Here is a 13,818-nt window from a genome sequence, read left to right as displayed (position 1 = left end):
GATTTGTCGCCACCTTGGATATTCAGTCCACTCTGACCGAAAAGATCCGTGAGGCCCAGAAGACGGACAAGGAAATTGCAGAGATAAAGGAAAAGATGGGTAATGGAAAGGCTAAAGGTTTCCGTGAGGATGAACACGGAACTTTATGGTTTGAGGATCGTATCTATGTGCCCAATGACCCAGAGGTCAGGAAGTTAATTCTTCAGGAGGCCCATGATTCACCGTACTTGATTCACCCAGGCAACACTAAGATGTATCTGGATTTGAAGGAAAGTTTCTGGTGGACAGGTATGAAGAAGGATATTGCCGAATATGTAGCAGTATGCGATGTTTGTCAGCGAGTAAAGGCTGAGCATCAGAAGCCGGCAGGGTTACTTCAACCACTGCCGATTCCCGAGTGGAAATGGGAAAAACTTGGAATGGATTTTATCACAGGATTACCCAGGACCCGTTCAGGTTATGATTCTATCTGGGTAGTGGTTGATCGCTTGACCAAGGTAGCTCATTTCATTCCCGTGAAGACTACATATACCAGCGCTAAGTTAGCCAAGATATACATGACCAGGATCGTATGTCTGCATGGAGTTCCGAGGAGTATCGTGTCAGATAGAGGAACGCAATTTACCTCAAAGTTTTGGAATCAGTTGCATGAAACTTTGGGTACGAGGCTGGAGTTCAGTACAGCTTTTCATCCGCAGATAGATGGACAGACCGAGAGAGTCAACCAGATTCTGGAGGACATGTTGAGAGCCTGTGCGCTAGACTATGGGTCTAGCTGGGATGACAATCTGCCATACGCAGAGTTCTCGTACAACAACAGCTATCAGACCAGTCTGAAGATGGCCCCTTTCGAAGCTCTATACGGAAGGAGGTGTAGAACACCATTGTTGTGGGATGGTGTTGGAGACCAAAAGCTTTTTGGTCCTGATCTTATCAGAGACTCCAAAGAGAAGGTCAAGCTGATTCGAGATAGACTCAAGATAGCCTAGTCGAGACAGAAGAGTTATGCCGACAGTAAACGCAAGGAGGTAACATATGAAGTTGGAGACCGAGCCTATCTCCGTGTGTCCCCACTTCGTGGAATCAAGAGATTTGGTGTTAAAGGAAAGTTAGCACCCCGTTTCATAGGCCCCTATAAAATCCTCGAATGTAGAGGAGAAGTTGCATACAAGCTGGAATTACCGGAAGGATTGTCAGGAGTTCACGATGTCTTCCATGTTTCCCAGCAGAAGAAATGCCATGCTGAGATGGCTGATATTCCTTTGAGAGACACAGTGCCCCTAGAGGCCATACAACTCGACATTGATCTGACTTATGAGGAGAAACCCGTCAGGATTCTCGAGACCGCGAACAGAGTTACCCGTAGCAAGATCATCAAGTTTTGCAAGGTTTTGTGGAGTCATCATTCCGAGGAGGAAGCCACCTGTGAGTGAGAAGAAGATCTCCGCCGATACCACCCGCACCTATTTGCTAGCCAACCCGAATCTCGAGGGCGAGATTCATCTTAAGGTGGGTAGGTTTGTAACATCCCAAATTTTCAATTTGGAATGTTTTACAATTATTAGCTAAGCATCTATGCATTTTGTTTGAATTGAGTGGCATTTGGAAATTTTCAGAGGCTTTTGAGTTTTGGTTTAATTTGGATTCAACTTGGCATTTGAAAATCTACCTCAATATCCCTGACAAATACTTGAGAAAAAGTATGAGAGGAGCTAACATGACACTCCAAAAATGTCAGAAGAAAATATTGCCAAAAGGTTTGAATTCAAATTTGAATTTTATTTAGAGTTTGCAGAAAATGTTTTTTTAGTTTCTTATTGCCTCTATAAAAATGTCCATGCTATAGGATTAATTCCCCTGAGAATTTTGATATACTAGATGATACCCCGCGCGTTGCTGCGGAAATTTTATATTGATAAATAGAAATATTGATGGAGTTCGGAATAGGGAAATCATGATAGTGTTTTATGCTAACAATTAATGCAAACATCGAAGTTCTTGCCATGGTATGAAACTGAAGCAAACGTACCCAAATGAGAGTTGTTCTGGATTGCAGTTGCACGGTCGGCCATTAGTGCAAGGAATATGGAACAAATTTGTCATTACATCTATAGAATAAGTACTGCTTCATTAGTGATAATGCATGGCAAAGAAGCAAATATAAATTTTCCAAAAGAGAAGAGTATTCATTCATGCAGATACATGCACGTACTGGATCATCATGAAATGATCTCAGCCATAATTAAAGTTGATCAACCTAGTGATGGCTAATTGCTGATTTGGGAATAGGAAGAAGGCAGGGTAGATCATGAGAAGCTTGCATGGGCGTGGTTGACAATGCCCTGCATGTGGCAAAAAAAATAGGTTGCAAATATAAGGTGCACATTTATTCAACATAAACGTAAATTCAGAGGCAAATTCAGAGATGGGGACTTCATGCGAACATCAAAAGGAAGATAGCAGAAGATTAGAAGTTTCAATGTAAATTAGAAAATCAATCGAGGAGAGTTTATGTAACAATGTGAGTAGCAAGATATCTACAGCCTCTATCGAGTGCGCTCAAACTCTTGCCCCATGGGCTCCGAGCTGCTCACCTTGCTGTTACTTAAACATTATGAATGAGAGAATACAGTCAAACTGCTCCTTCCTCTGCTCCCTGCACTGCTAGATCGCCAGGATGAGATTGCTCTCCTGGCTATTTGTCCTATGGCAGTTGCAGGAGAAGAAACAGTGAGAATCTGCAACCATGTGGCGGTGAATAATAATCTCAAGGAAAAAATTAGACTATTAGAGTGACGTGTTTTCGGGGATAAATCTAGTAGGAACTTACTTCAGTCTCCTATGTAATGGATTTGTGAGTGGCTCTATCTCAGAGATCTTTCACATATGCTTCTACAAAAGGAAGGACATGGAAAGATTATTTGCACATATGGTAGGGGAAATATCTTAGACATGCGAACTGGCAGCGAGGTACACAGGCGTCCCAGCCTTGGTGGCTTCTCCTTCTCGTTATTCAATTTATAAGGAGATGGGTGACCTAGCTAGAAGCTGAAACGAAAGTGTTGCGGAGTGACTGAATAGTGGTGGAAGGGAGATGAATGGAAAAGATATGACCTGTTCTTTATCTACCAATGAGTATTTCTTTGGGGTTTTTGTACGCATTTATCTTTTTATTAAAAGCCTTAATGAAGAGCGAGAGGTCAGAGAAACGGGTGCAGGAAGTGGGGAAGGAAGCGTTGCAGGCATCGGTGGTTTAAAGCTGAAAATAAAACGCACGGAGTGCTAGTCTTCTGTGTGTTGCGTACTATTGGAAACGGAAGGCATGATGTGGCACGCATGTATGTTTGGAGATGATGATATGGCAAGATTGCTGAGGTGGATATGCTGCATGTTGAGATAAATATTTGTAGTGGGGATCAACTTCTTAAGTATATAGGATATATGTCCTATATAAAAATATTATAGATTTCTCTTATTTTAGTTTTTCTCTCTCTGCCTTAATTCAAAAAAAAGGAAAAGGACCAGGCGCGAGCCAGGCCAACCGGCCCAGCCGACGCCCAGGCCAACCGGCCCAGCAGCGCCGAGCCGCAGCCCACAAGCGACCGAGTCGGCCTGCCCCAACGCTCAATGCCCGAACCCACTCCGTTTCGGTCGCCCGACCGAACCCTCCCCTCCCTCTCTCACCGACGCGCCGGCCCCACCCCGTCTTCCTCCTCCTGCAAGCCACGCGCGCGTATCCCGCACGCGCTAGCACCGGCTGAGTCCGAGCCCTCGCTAAAACCCTAGTCCGGGCTATCCCCTCGCCCAAGACTTTGTCCTATAAATAGCCCTGCCTCACCTCTCTCGATCCCCCTAAAACCCCAACCCCGAAACCCACCACCGCCCACGCCCTCGCCGAACGCATCTCGCCGCCGTCGCCTCGGTTCACCGCCACTCCCGATGCTGGTGAGCCCTCTCTGCCCCTCCCAGCACCTTCACCTGAACCTCCACTACCTCCCGCATCTCTTTGACACCTTTTCATCGCCCAGGAACCGCCGAAGCCGTCGCCCCCGAGCTCGACCGCCGCTCGCCGGAGCTGCAGCTCACCAGGGAGCAGTCGACGTCGCCCCGACCACCTCCGTCGTCCCCGAGCACCCCTGACTCCATCCCCGACCTCCACTCGAGCTGCCGCACCCGCCCGACGACTCCGCCGCCGCCCCGGACCACCGGAGCACCCCGGCCATCGTCGCCCGAGCCGCCGTCGTCCCTCGTCGCCGTTGTAAGACACCGGACTCCCTCCACCGTTCGATCTGCACTGCACGGCTTAGATTAGACTAGCGAAGGGGTACGGTTTATTTCATATAGATCGGTTAGTTACGGGTTAGATCGGTTTATTTTTTTAGATTGTGGTTTAGTTAGACCGGCCCGATCGGTTTATTTCTGTTAGCCCGTGGACGCAGTGGTCTATTCAATGCATGAGCGCTGTTTAGTTTTAGAACGCCCATTGTTTTCAGCCCATTAGCGTGTTAGTTTTTGTTTAGTTTTATTTTAGTTTCTGTTTTTAAAACAGAATAGTTCCAGTTTTGTAAAATCTATATCTTTTAAGTTATTTAATATTTTTAGTTGATTCTTTTTGCTCTAGTTTTCAAATTTCCTATAGTTGCTGTAGAAATTAGATTCGGCCATGTTTAGGTTTTTAAAAATTATTTTATATTAGTTTAATCAGATTAGTTTTTCTGCTATAAATTGAGTTAGGATTTTTTAGTGATTCTTTTTGTCACTGCTTTGTTTTGACCTTGTCTAGCAGTAGGAATTTATTTGGGCATTTTTAGTCTTTATTAAAAATAGTTTTTATGCAAAAACAAGCTTTTCTAGTTTATTTAGCTTGCTGTTGTTTTTTGCTGCTCTAGTTATTTTTAAATTTTATTTTTCCTATGTTATAATTTATTTTAGATTAGTTTCTGTAGTTACAGAGAGTGAACATTTATTTACAGCAAAATAAAAAGTTTTATTTTATTTTCTTATTAGTTTTGTTTTAGGTATAACAGGAGTTCTATAATAGATATTGGTTTGATTCTTTGTGCACCTAGTTTGTATGCTGTTTTCCTTTATGTTAGTTAGTAAAATGATTGTTTTGGATCTGTAAAGAAAAGTGTTAGTAGGTTAAAACTATTTCTTTGTTGTTGCTTGATGTGATGGAAACCTTGATTTTGTTTTCCCCGAGTTTTCTTTGATTTTGGTTTGAGTGCTTGTGTGTTTTCCTTCAGTTTGCTGATATGTTATTAGTGAAATACTTATTTGTGCTATTGTTTGACTCGATAGAATTTCCGGAGTGCGAAGCTTGCTATCTCGAGTCACTAGCGTTTGAAGACCGTCAGCCAGGCAAGTCATTTGATCATGTTTTACAATACCTATGATTTTGTTGCATTAGAATGGTTCCTCCCCACCATGCATGCAGTAGGAGAATTTTAAGTTATGTTCTTGAGTAGTACCATGAGGTAGGATGAACCCAATTCCCCTTTTTACCATTGCCCGAGACGATATAGTTTATTTTGCTATGCTCGTAGACGGGGTTGGTTGAGTGATTCATAAGCGAGATGTGAGAGTCAAGATGATGACAACCCCATGACTTCAAGCTCAAGATGGACTTCAAATTCACTACTGGGTGGAGGACGGTTGACGGGCACCCTGGAGGAACCAGTGGATGGCCGGGATGCATGGAGAAGCGCCATGACATCTTGCGGAAAGCTTCACCCAGCCACGAAGAGACGGATGGATACCCATTGACCAGAAGCTTACCTGTGCAGCCGCAAGCCATTATGGGCTCTGGCTGGGTTGACCCTAGGTGTGACTCTGGACGGATGGTGCTAGCAGATGTAGAAGAACGGTAGGACATGGATGGGTACCGGCAGTGCTCAGAGAAACTCTATGGAAGACCCTGTTTCGTTCATCCCGTCTTCAAACACCAGGCAGTGCGAGGACATAAAGGAGGGAACGATTCTTGCGGGTAAAGTGCACAAGACTCTGCAGAGTAACAACCTAATCGATTAGCCGTGTCCCTGGTTACAAACAAATGAGACTCTGGAAATTGGAGTATTTCAGAAATCTCAACACCGAACTTAATAAATTAATTAAGGGGTTATTTAATAATTGGGAACGAGACATTGGTTGGCGGAACCATCTCAATAACAACCAACATTTTGTAGTAATTGCAAGCAAGTCCTTTGTTATAGGGAAAAATTGGCTTTTTCGCAAAAACATAAAACTTAGAGCGCCATAGCCAAATTGCATATAGTGTTAGAAATTTTATTGTTGTTCTCTCTATGACTTGCCAGCATATTCAAAATGCTGACCTACACGACTGCAACGTCTTATGTTGCAGAGGAGTTTTCCGACCAGGAGTGAGGCTACGATCCACACTTGGCGATTGCCCTATGGAGTCGGATGGACTCGCTATTCGTCTACGCTTCCGCAACTTTATTTAGTTTATTTCTCATGAGTTGGGCTTCGGCTGAATTTATGCTATTGTAATAAAGACTCGATATGAGAATCGTGTAATAAATTTAGGTGTGATTGAACTTTGAAACTTTTCATCAATGTACTGTGTGTGCCAGCATGATCTTGGGATGGTACAGCTACACAGAGACTTGACCGATTTTGGGTCGGGTCGCTACACGGAATGCAAAACGGACAACAGGGAAAAATGCTCGGATGCCTGAGACGAACACGTATGCAAATGCAATGCACATGATGACATGATATGAGATGCATGAAAAGGACAAAAGCAAAACAAAGACAAAACCCAACCACGAGGGAATAGCATAACTTAGTGCCGAAAATGGCAAGAGTTGGAAAAAAATATGGCAAGTTACATACGGGGCATTACACTAGAATAAGTGGAGGGGAGCCACCATGGGCCCACGAGGCAGGGGGCACGCCCAGGGGGGTGCGCGCCCTGGACCCTCGTGGCCAGGTGCTGTCTCCCCCTGGTGTGTTCTCAGTGCCAGATATTCTCAAATATTCTAGAAAAATCATATTTAATTTTCAAGGCATTTAGAGAACTTTTATTTTGGGGGTATTTTTTTATTGCATGGATAATTCAGAAAATAGACAGAAAAATACTATTTTTGCTTTATTTAATATAAATAACAGAAAGTAAAAAGAGGGTACACAGAGTTGTGTTTCTAAATTCATCCATCTCATGCTCATCAAAAGGAATCCACTAACAAGGTTGATCAGGTCTTGTTAACAAACTCATTTCGAATAACATGAAACTGGAGAATTTTGGAATAACACTATGTTTCCTCAACAGGGATATGCATGTCCCCAACAATAAGAATATCATATTTCTTTTTGACAGTAGGAAGAGGAAATTCAAAACCTCCAATAGTAATTGTTGAAATTTTTCCAATAGAATTGATACTGTGGACTTGAGGTTGTTTCCTCGGAAAGTGTACCATATGCTCATTACCATTAACATGAAAAGTGACATTGCCTTTGGTGCAATCAACAACAGCCCCTGCAGTATTCAAAAAGGGTCTTCCAAGAATAATAGACATACTATCATCCTCGGGAATATCAAGAATTACAAAGTCCGTTAAAATAGTAACGTTTGCAACCACAACAGGCACATCCTCACAAATACCGATAGGTATAGCAGTTGATTTATCAGCCATTTGCAAAGATATTTCAGTAGGTGTCAACTTATTCAAATCAAGTCTACGATATAAAGAGAGAGGCATAACACTAACACCGGCTCGAAGATCACATAAAGCAGTTTTAACATAATTTCTTTCAATGGAGCATGGTATAGTTGGTACTCCTGGATCTCCAAGTTTCTTTAGTATTCCACCCTTAAAAGTATAATTAGCAAGCATGTGGAAATTTCAGCTTCCGGTATCTTTCTTTTATTAATAAAAATTTCCTTCATATATTTAGCATAAGGATTCATTTTAAGCATGTCAGTCAAACGCATACACAAAAAGATAGGTCTAATCATTTCAGCAAAGCGCTCAAAATCCTCATCACCCTTTTTCTTGGATGGTTTAGGAGGAAAAGGCATGGGTTTCTGAACCCATGGTTCTCTTTCTTTACCGTGCTTCCTGGCAACAAAGTCTCTCTTATCATAACTTTGATTCTTTGATTGTGGGTTATCAAGATCAACAACAGGTTTAATCTGTACATCATTATCATTACTAGGTTGAGCATCAACATGAACATCATCATTAACATTTTCACTAGGTTCATGTTCATTACTAGATTGTGTTTTAGCATCAGAAATAGAAATATCATTGGGATTCTCAGGTGTGTCAATAACAGGTTCACTAGAAGCATGCAAAGTCTTAGCATTTTTCTTTTTCTTCCTTTTAGAAGGACTAGGTGCATCAATATTAATTATCTGAGAATCTTGCTCAATTCTCTTAGGGTGGCCCTCCAGATACAAAGGTTCCTGAGTCATTTTACCACCTCTAGTCATAACTCTAACAACATTATCATTTTTCTTAATATTTAATTCATGGAGCAAATCATTTCGAGCTTTAAGCACTTGTTCTACTTGAGTGGTAACCATAGAAGCATGTTTACTAATAAGTTTAAGTTCACCTTTAACATTAGCCATATAATCACTCAAGTGTTCAATCATATAAGCATTATGTTTCAATTTTCTACCAACATAAGCATTGAAGTTTTCTTGTTTAACAATAAAATTATCAAACTCATCTAAGTACTGGCTAGTGGACTTATTACGAGGAATATCACCTTCATCAAATCTATAGAGAGAATTTACCTTTACTACCTGTGTCGGGTTATCAAGACCGTGTGTTTCTTCAATAGGTAGTGAATTCAGACCATGTATTTCTTCAACAGGAGGTAAATTCTTAACATCTTCAGCTTTAATACCTTTTTCTTTCATTGATTTCTTTGCTTCTTGCATATCTTCAGGACTGAGAAATAGAATACCCCTTTTCTTCGGAGTTGGCTTAGGAGTTGGTTTAGGAAGTTTCCAATTATTTTCATTGGTCAACATATTATTCAATAGAATTTCAGCTTGATCAACAGTTCTTTCCCTCAAAACACAACCAACACAACTATCCAGGTAATCTCTTGAAGCATCGGTTAGTACATTATAAAAGATATTAAGTATTTCATTTTTCTTGAGAGGATGATCAAGCAAAGCATTAAGTAATTGGAGAAGCCTCCCCAAGCTTGTGGGAGACTCTCTTCTTCAATTTGCAAAAAATTATATATTTCTCTTAAAGCAGCTTGTTTCTTATGAGTGGGGAAATATTTAGCAGAGAAGTAGTAAATCATATCCTGGGGACTACGCACACAACCAGGATCAAGAGAATTAAACCATATCTTAGCATCACCCTTTAATGAGAACATAAATAATTTAAGAATATAATAGTAGCAAGTTTTCTCATCATTAGTAAACGGGGTAGCTATATCTTTTAATTTAGTAAGATGTGCCACAACAGTTTCAGATTCACAGCCATAGAAAGGATCAGATTCAACCAAAGTAATTAACTCAGGATCAACAGAGAAATTATAATCCTTATCAGTAATAAAGATAGGTGAAGTAGCATAGGCATGATCATATTTCATTCTAGCATTCAAAGATTTTTCTTTAAGCTTAGCTAATAATTTCTTAAGATCACTTCTATCATTGCAAGCAAGAAAGTCTCTAGCAGTTTCTTCATCCATAACATAACCCTCAGGCACAATAGGCAATTCATATCTAGGGGGAGAATCTTCATCATCACTTTCAGCAGTATTATCAGTTTCAATAATTTCATTCTCTCTAGCCCTAGCAAGTTGTTCATCAAGAAATTCACCAAGTGGCACAGTAGTATCAAGCATAGAAGTATTTTCATCATAAGTATCATGCAAAGCAGAAGTGGCATCATCAATAACATGCGACATATCAGAATTAATAGCAGAAGCAGGTTTAGGTGTCGCAAGCTTACTCAAAATAGAAGGTGAATGAAGTGCAGAGCTAGATGGCAGTTCCTTACCTCCCCTCGTAGTTGAGGGATAGATCTTGGTTCTTGGATCTTTCAAATTCTTCATAATGATAAGCAGATATAAATCCCAAGTGACTCAAAGAATAGAGCTATGCTCCCCGACAACGGTGCCAGAAAATGTTCTTGATAACCCACAAGTATAGGGGATCGCAACATTTTTTGAGGGTATAGTGTTCAACCCAAATTTATTGATTGGACACAAGGGGAGCCAAAGAATATTCTCAAGTATTAGCAGCTGAGTTGTCAATTCAACCACACCTGGATAACTTAATATCTGCATCAAAGTGTTTAGTAGCAAAGTAATATGAGAGTAGTGGTAACGGTAGCAAAAGGTAACGATAGCAAAAGTAATATTTTTGGGTTTTGTAGTGATTGTAACAATAGCAACAGAAAAGTAAATAAGCGAAGAACAATATAGGAAAAGCTCGTAGGGATTGGATCAGTGATGGAGAATTATGCTGGATGCGATCGATCATGTAACAGTCATAACCTAGGGTGACATAGAACTAGCTCTAGTTCATCAATGTAATGTAGGCATGTATTCCGAATATATTCATACATGCTTATGGAAAAGAACTTGCATGCCATCTTTTGTCCTACCCTCCCGTGGCAGCGGGGTCCTATTGGAAACTAAGGGATATTAATGCCTCCTTTTAATAGAATACCATTCCAAAGCATTAACACATAGTGAATACATGAACTCCTCAAAGTACGGTCATCACCGATAAGTATCCCGATTATTGTCACTTCGGGGTTAAGGGATCATAACACATAATTGGTGACTATAGACTTGCAAGATAGGATCAAGAACTCTCATATATTGATGAAAACATAATAGGTTCAGATCTGAAATCATGGCACTCGGGCCCTAGTGACAAGCATTAAGCATAGCAAAGTCATAGCAACATCAATCTCAGAACATAGTGGATACTAGGGATCAAACCCTAACAAAACTAACTCAATTACATGATAAATCTCATCCAACCCATCACCGTCCAGCAAGCCTGCGATGGAATTACTCACGCACGGTGGTGAGCATCATGAAATTAGTGATGGAGGAAGGTTGATGATGATGATGGCGACGGATTCCCCTCTTCGGATCCCCGAACGGACTCCAGATCAGCCCTCCCGAGAGAGTTTAGGGCTTGGCGGCGGCCCCGTATCGTAAAACGCGATGAATCCTTCTCTCTGATTTTTTTCTCCCCGAAAGTGAATATATGGAGTCAAGATTGAGGTCGGTGGAGTGTCAGGGGGCCTACGAGGCAGGGGGCGCGCCCGGGGGGTAGGGCGCGCCCCCACCCTCGTGGACAGGGTGTGGGGCCCCTGACATGGATCTTCCTTCCAGTATTTTTTATATATTCCAAAATAATTCTCCGTTGATTTGCAGGTCATTTCGAGAACTTTTATTTCTGCACAAAAATAACACCATGGCAATTCTGCTGAAAACAACATCAGTCCGGGTTAGTTCCATTCAAATCATGCAAGTTAGAGTACAAAACAAGGGCAAAAGTGTTTGGAAAAGTAGATACGATGGAGACGTATCAACTGGGTGTCCTTAGCTCAAGGGGAATAAGGTGAAGACGTGGTCTTCTGAGTTAAATCTCAGCCTCTCTAACCAGACGTACAGTTGTCACAACAACTGGAACTGGTCTACCAAATCCTTGTCTTCACCAAGCAACTGGTTCTATCCCCTACTTCCTTTTAATTTTCAGTTTGTCTTCATGAAGTCATTACTTGCTTGTCTGATCTGATTGACTTCACTGTGTGAAGACTATTTACTGTTTGGCTCCATATTGTCTTCCATCCTGATCCATACTACCTAACTGCTGATAGTCTTCGTACTTTCACTACATTGCTTACTCGACTATGGCTTGTCTAGTGTAGTCTATCTTCCGTTGCATATTAATAAGTTCATTTCTACTATTTGTCTTCAAAGACCCTGTGTTTTGAAGACTTTCATAGAAATTGCCTATTCACCCCCCTCTAGTCAATAACTAGAACTTTCAAAATCCCCAAAATACCTTGCTGCAATTTATTTACCATTATTTTATTTTGTGTTTTAATATATCTATATATCACTATGAGATTTGATCCTTGCAATTAACCGCCTTGGGGATTGACAACCCCCTTGTTTGCGTTGGGTGCAAGTATTTGCTTTTGTGTGTGGAGGTTCTACTAACGAGGTTCTGTGTGGTTCTCCTACTAGATTGATAACCTTGGTTCTTAACTGAGGAAAATTCTTATCTCTACTGTACTGCTTCATCCTCTCCTCTTTGAGGAAATGCCAACATAGCTCACCATTAGCAGGAAGAATTTGTAGCGCCGTTGCCGGGGAGACATCACCAAAACCTATCAAGTATGTGCACACAAACTATCATTGATACGTCCATTTTGCATCATGTTTTTATATCGATATTTATTGCATTATGGGCTGTTATTTCACATTATGTCACAATACTTATGGCTATTCTCTCTTATTTTACAAGGTTTACATAAGGAGGGAGAATGCCGGCAGCTGGAATTCTGGGCTGGAAAAGGAGCAAATATTAGAGACCTATTCTGCACAACTCCAAAAGTCTTGAAACTCCACGGAATACCTTATAATAAATAATGAAAAATCCTCGCCAAAGATGAAGACCAGGGGGGCCACACCCTTTCCACAAGGGTGGGTGGTGCCCCCCTAGGGCGCGCCCCCTACCTCGTGGGCCCCCTGGTGGTTCTCCGATGACCATCTTCTGCTATATGAAGTCTTTCGTCGAGAAACAAAACTACAAGCAACCTTTCGGGATGAAACTCCGCCGCCACGAGGCGGAACCTTGGCGGATCCAATCTAGAGCTCCGGCAGAGCTGTTCTGCCGGGGAAACTTCTCTCTCGGAGGGGGAAATCATCGCCATTGTCATCACCAACGCTCCTCTCATCGGGAGAGGGCAATCTCCATCAACATATTCATCAGCACCATCTCATATCAAAACCCTAGTTCATCTCTTGTATGCAATTCTTGTCTCCAAATCCGGGATTGGTGCTAGTAGGTTGCTAGTAGTGTTAATTACTCCTTGTAGTTGATGCTAGTTGGTTTAATTGGTGGAAGATCATATGTTCAGATCCTTTATGCATATTATTACCCCTCTGATTATGAACATGAATATGCTTTGTGAGTAGTTATGTTTGTTCCTGAGGACAAGGGAGAAGTCTTGCTATTAGTAGTCATGTGAATTTGGTATTCGTTCGATATTTTGATGAGATGTATGTTGTCTAGCCTCTAGTGGTGTTATGTGAACATCGACTACATAACACTTCACCATTATTTGGGCCTAGAGGAAGGCATTGGGAAGTAATAAGTACATGATGGGTTGCTAGAGTGACAGAAGCTTAAACCCTAGTTTATGCGTTGCTTCATAAGGGGCTGATTTGGATCCATATGTCTCATGCTATGGTTAGGTTTACCTTAATACTTTTGTTGTAGTTGCGGATGCTTACAATAGAGGTTAATCATAAGTGGGATGCTTGTTTAAGTAAGAACATCACCCAAGCACCGGTCCACCCACATGTCAAATTATCAAAGTACCGAACCCGAATCATATGAACATGATGAAAACTAGCTTGATGATAGTCCCATGTGTCCTCGGGAGCGCTTTTCCTTATATAAGAGTTTGTCCAGGCTTGTCCTTTGCTACAAAAAGGATTGGGCCACCTTGCTGCACTTTATTTACTTTTTTTACTTGTTGCTCATTACAAATTATCTTATCACAAAACTATCTGTTACCACTTATTTCAGTACTTGCAGAGAATACCTTGCTGAAAACTGCTTATCATTTC

Source organism: Triticum aestivum, chromosome 7A (assembly GCF_018294505.1).
Source record: "Triticum aestivum cultivar Chinese Spring chromosome 7A, IWGSC CS RefSeq v2.1, whole genome shotgun sequence".
NCBI classification, from domain to species: Eukaryota; Viridiplantae; Streptophyta; class Magnoliopsida; order Poales; family Poaceae; genus Triticum; species Triticum aestivum.
The sequence above is the reverse complement of the archived record's forward strand: the minus strand, read 5'-3'. Positions refer to the sequence as shown.